Raw genomic sequence first — 6,295 nt, 5'->3', positions numbered from 1 at the left:
CCCCCCCACATGGAGAATGGCAGGCCTGCAGGCTGCATACAAGTGATCTTGGCGACATCGCCAGGATCACTTGTACAAAACAAGCGACGGCTTCCCCTCTGTACATTTATCTCTGCTTACCCAAAGCAGGGCTAAATGTAGAAAACAACTACCCGCCCGGCACCCGGAACTACATGTCCTGGGCATCAGGAGATAGGAATTCCACACCCCTGCTGCCCCTCTACTCCTTGGTTGGCCTTTTGGGAAATCTGGCCCTGATTGTGAGAGCCAGTCACAGTGATCACATGATCCGGAAGCCCGCCTCCTGGTCCCAGTTTTAACAAGCCCATGAAGGGCCAGCACAAGGGGTAAAAACAATTTTATATGGTTTATAACCCAGGCCTCCAACACATGACACACTAATGCTCAGCCAGTGGCCTTGTGTGCTCCAGACCTGCTCCAGACCAGGGTTGCCAATGGGTACTAGCATGAAAAAAGACGCCATCTTGGTGATCCAGGAACGCTGAACGACCAAGACCTGCTCCTGTATAAACCAACCCTGTAAAATGTTTGCAGGATTCGCTTATACAGGAGCAAGTTCCCATATGTCAGCGCTACAGTGCAGCCCTCCAGACACATCAGAGGTTCCCTGTATATGTCCATCTCCACTGGTTTATAGAGTCTGTTTAACTTTTGGTTGACTGAATGTCGTGCCAAAAACTTTTTTTATAGTTTTGCGTCTTGCATCCTGGAGCTCCATTAAAGAGATTTCCTCTCACTTCCTGTCTTGCTGATAACGGTTTCACCACACAGGAAGTGAGGGAAATGCCTTGGCCCACAGCTGATTGGGTGAGTGGCCCATGGCACTTCCACGTTCAGAGGACCTCAGGTTCGGACTGGATTCAATCATAACTTGAGCTTACTCTTCTTGATGGGAAATGTCACAGGGGGTACAGGGTCAGTGTCAACAGCAATCTCTGCAACCCTTAATAATGCAGTGAAGGATATGTGTTAGCTTCATATTTTATATGCACACAGATTTAAAATGTTTAAATTGATGCAGCTTTCCTAATGGGGCCCCTTCCACCTCTAGGCCCCCATGGCAGCCACATGTGCTGCTATGGCTATTGTTACACCACTGTTGTCAGGGGTTCCAGCCTTTCCCTGCTCTATAAAGAAAAGCATTTTTATTTCTGTTCGTGATGCGGTTGCAGAATTTCCCCTCACTTCCTGTCTGGTAAAATGTCAGTAGGACATATATGATGCAGTCTGCTGGTAACATTGACACAGCGGTATTTGTTTTTCAGAGTACCCCTTGTAATGATTACCGCACTGTATTAGTGATAACGGGCCCTCAAAAACACTGATAGACACAATCTCACAAATCTCACACACTCCCAGACATTCTCACACACTTACACACTCCAAAAAAATTGTCATTTTTCCTTTTTTTAAGATCCACCCGGTCTCCCTACCTTACCAGAACTGGAGTGGATCCTCAGCCTGGGGTCCAGTGTGGGCTACTGTGCTGAGATGGAGCTCCATCCATATGTGCATTACTTGCACAGCTGCCTTGCATGCCCTGTACAGGTGCCGGGAGCCAAAATGTGATGTCACACCGGTCCAGGCAACTCTACAGGACATGTTGTAAGCAATGCATGCATGGATGGAGCTTCCTCACTGCCATAATGGGGTTACCCCACCTCAAGCTGACACTCGGTGCCGGGCAGCATATCTTGAATGGCTGCTCGGCGAGAGAACTGACAGTGCTGCACTAGGGGGAGGCTGAGGAGCCTCTCACCTAGCACAGTGGAATGCGCAAGGGGACCCACTCAACACGGGGCTGCGACCTACTTTTGGGTCAAGACCCACCAGTTGAGAACCACGGATCTAAACCTACAGTCCTGTCACAACGTAAGTACACCCCAAATTGTTGACTTTATTTTCTACATATTGGAACAACAAATAGCAAAACAAACGGCAAGCATTAGATATTGATTCAAACAATGCTTATAAATAAAGGTGATATACTTGGACAAATGAAACTTAAAAATTGACACCCCTATACTTTAATCCATGAGAATAGAATGGGGTTTCCCAGATTAGAGCCTCCTTAAAGGAGAACTATGGGATAAGTGCTTTTCCCTATAGTTCTCCTAAGGGTAACGGGAGGACAGAAACTAGCGTCCTCCCGTCACCCAAAGCTCAGTATATAGTGAACTACAGCTCGCGGTATACTGAGACGCCGCAGCCGGGACAGATCCCGACAATACTGTCTGGATCCACCCAGCTGTGTGAGGCAGAGCCAACTGTACCCACCCCCTCCCCCGTCCGTTCCACCCGTCAGCGCTGGAGGATCGGACAGGGGAGGGGGGAATCCCTGCAGGAAGCCGTGAGTGATAGTCACGGCTCTCTGCAGGGACAGGATCGAGAAGTGAGCGAGCGACGGTATGTGTTCGCTCACTTCCCGATCTACTGAGCCGTGTGACAGTTTCATTGTCACACGTCGGCTAGAACTATGAGGCTGAGTGATTTTCACTCGCCTCATAGTTCTCCTTTAAGGAGCATGTACATGTAACTTATTATTTAAATAAGTTCCTTATCCCAAGCTCTTATTAAAACCCTTACATATCAATATTTTTTTTTGCTCAGGGTTCCACTTTACATTTCCATCAATAAGAGAAAGCCCACTGGTCAAATGATAGGACCGATCAGTATGAGGACCGGTCACGGATTCATTGGGTCTCCCAGTTTTGGGGGGGTATAGTGTTTGGCACGGGCAGCAGAGCAGAATCTTCTGACACATGCAACAACTTGTTTGCCAGAAATCTGTATGAGATCCACCTGTGCCCTACACACTCATTATCATCCCTCCTGATATGAGGCATCGGGCAATAAACATCTGTAGACAAGGTAGATTCTGAGTCATTCCGGTGAGCTCAGGGTGATATGTTCTCTCCTGTTTGTTGTTTTGATTTAATATGTTGTTCAGATTTGATACAAAATTCAAAAACATACATTTCGTTTAAGCAGACATCTGTCAGCATGGGTACATTATAATCTTTAACCTGTTCCTGCCCGGCGTAAGCATTGATGTGGAATCACAGAAAAGGGTCTTCTTCAGTTGGCATTTGTGCGTCCCTTTGTTTGTGCTGGATGTGCGCTCCATCACACTCCCACTGCATGTAGACCTGTGACCGATAGCACCGGGACTCATTCTAACGATTAGGAGTTGGACCAGTAACCAGCCACCTTCACACTTTTTATGGTAGATTAGAAGCCAGCCACCCTGGTAAATTATATGGTGGATCAATAACCAGCCACCCTGGTAACTTATATGGTAGATCAGTAACCGGCCACCCTGGTATCTTATATGGTAGATAAATAACCAGCGACGCTGGTCTCTTATTTGATAGATCAGTAACCGGCCACCCTGGTATCTTATATGGTAGATCAGTAACCAGCCACCCTGGTAACTTATACGGTGGATCAATAACCAGTCACCCTGGTAACTTATATGGTAGATAAATAACCGGCCACGCTGGTATCTTATTTGGTAGGTCAGTAACCGGCCACCCTGGTATCTTATATGGTAGATCAGTAACCAGCCACCCTGGAACTTATACGGTGGATCAATAACCGGTCACCCTGGTAACTTATATGGTAGATCAGTACAGGCCACCCTGGTAACTTATATGGTAGATCAGCAACTGGCCACGCTGGTATCTTATATGGTAGATAAATAAACGGTCACCCTGGTAACTTATATGGTGGATCAGTACAGGCCACCCTGGTAACTTATATGGTAGATAAATAACCGGCCACCCTGGTATCTTATATGGTAGATCAGCAACTGGCCACCCTGGTATCTTATATGGTGGTATCAGAAACCAGCCACCCTGGTAACTTATATGACAGATAAATAACCAGCATTGGTATACAATCACAGAAAGCTATCACCGCTCCATCCAACATCAAGTCCCCAACACCTGGGCACATGCAGGTCAGGAGCTGTACAATGCTCAACTACAACTAAGCCAAGGAAAAAGACGCACACTGCTTTCCACCAAATCACAAACTTTAATCCATTGGGCTATCAACTTCCAGCATAACGGGATTCCCCATCTACACTAACGCGTTTCATCTGTAAGGGCTTAATCGTAGAGATGTGGGAGGTCACGGGAGGGGACGTCTTGATATACACATCAGAGAACAGAGTTACAGGTGAAAATAATTAGATTTGTCTCATTCGTAAAACGCTTAAACTTCTAGTTACAGACCACGCTCTGACATGTTACATTGTGTAGTGAAGCCCAGAGAGACATAACAAAATTATATTCCCTGGTTGCGTCTGAAATAAACGTATCACTTTCTCAGGGATTATTAGGTGCAGTCCCAAAGTAATTTGTGTTCTAATTAATTATAGCTTACAAAAACACACTTTATATAGTTTTAAAGGAGAACTATGGGGTCAGGGCTTTTCCCCATAGTTCTCCTTTGGGTAACGGGAGGACACAAACTAGCATCCTCCCGTTACCTTAAGCTCAGTATACTGCGAGCTACAGCTCGCGGTATACTGAGACGCCGCAGCCGGAGCGGATCCCGACATCGATGTCGAGATCCGCCCAGCTGCGTGAGTGACAGCTGGCTCTGCCTATCTAGAGGCAGAGCCAGCCGTCCCCGCCCCCCCCCCCGTCCGATCCGCCAGTCAGCGCTGGCGGATCGGAGCGGGGAGGGGGGAATCCCTGCAGGGAACCCTGACTGACAGTCACGGCTCTCTGCAGGGAGATGATCGTGAGCGAGCGACGGTATGTGTTCGCTCACTTCCCGATCTACTGAGCCGACGTGTGACAGTCTCATTGTCACAGGTCGGCTTTAGCTATGAGGATGAGTGAAAATCACTCGCCTCATAATTCTCCTTTAACCTCTCTTCAATGAGCAACAACCCACTTGGATACATAGTATATATATTTAATTACACAGATATGTAATAACACCATCTACTGGCCAAAGCGATCACTTTCCCAGCCGTTGAGTAGCTCATTAATGCCATAGAAAGACAGCAGCACGCCCTACTGACAAAACAACAACATTTATTACATTCAGTTCCTATTAGTTCATTTCAATTCTACCGTTTGTACACTTAGTACTCAAAATTGCGTGAAAGAATACTACTGGCCAAAGTACTCCATCACTTTCCTAGCCATAGAGCCGCTCGTTAGCCCTCATTCACATGAGAAAAGTCCGGCACGTACAGCTCCGTGCTGCATGTGCGGCCGTATCGGGCAGCTCCGGGGAAGGACAGGTGCTGCGTGTGATTAGTACGCAGCCCCTGTCCTTCTCTATGGCAGTACGCGCCCGTACGCCGCCCTACGCATGTCCGTACTCATACGCTGACAGGATGGATCCTGTCTGCGTCCGAGCCGGGACAAATATTTTTGTTTGCCCCCGTACGGACCTGCACTTGGGGTGAGCGTAGGGCGGCGTACGGCCGCGTACTCCCATACATACAGGAGGACAGGGGCTGCGTACTAATCACACGCAGCAACTGTCCTTCCCGGGAGCTGCACGATACGGCCGTGCACGCAGCACGGAGCTGTACGTGCCGGCTGATTCCAGTGTGAATGAGGGCTAAATGTTGTAGATTAACCTTTCTCAGCCAGGGTGACAAAGCACACTGGTGTGCCTCCTGGCCTCCACGGGGGGTGCCTCCAAATTTTGTGGTGGTGGGATTGTAATTTGAATGGGGGAATGAAGACTGAGCTGAAGGTGGAGTGTACAGATGTATCCCCTGCACTCCTTACAGCGTTTATGAACCAATAGCAAATGTGGTGATCGCAGTCATAATCACGGATAGTGCCGTGCACATCAAACTTGTACAAGTGGAAGATCACCAGCACTCAGAAGATTTCATCAAATCCTCGTGTTCATTTATTGAAAATCATTGTCACATACATGTCAGGGCGACATAGCGTCACAAAGTCGCCCTAATGAAGGGACCCTGCATGGCCCCCTGAAACGTTGGCTATTGGATATACACAAGGCGTTCCAATCACCTCCATGGTTACAGGTAGGGATGCACCGATACCGATACTAGTATCGGTATCGGTGCCGATACCAAGTATTTGGGTGAGCACTCGTACTCGCCAAAATGCTCCGATACCTAGCACGAGTACTTCCTGTATCAGGAAGCCGGACAGCGCATCATTACACGCTGCCCGGTTTCCTGATTGGCCAGGAAACGGCTCCATGCTCTCTCGTCACTTGTGATGAGAGAGCATGGAGCCGACTTCCCGGCCAATCAGGAAGCCGGGTA

The sequence above is a fragment of the Nanorana parkeri genome, unplaced genomic scaffold (genome assembly GCF_000935625.1).
Source record: "Nanorana parkeri isolate BGI_ZX_2015 unplaced genomic scaffold, ASM93562v1 scaffold1585, whole genome shotgun sequence".
In the NCBI taxonomy this organism is placed as follows: Eukaryota; Metazoa; Chordata; class Amphibia; order Anura; family Dicroglossidae; genus Nanorana; species Nanorana parkeri.
This window is presented reverse-complemented; position numbering follows the sequence as displayed.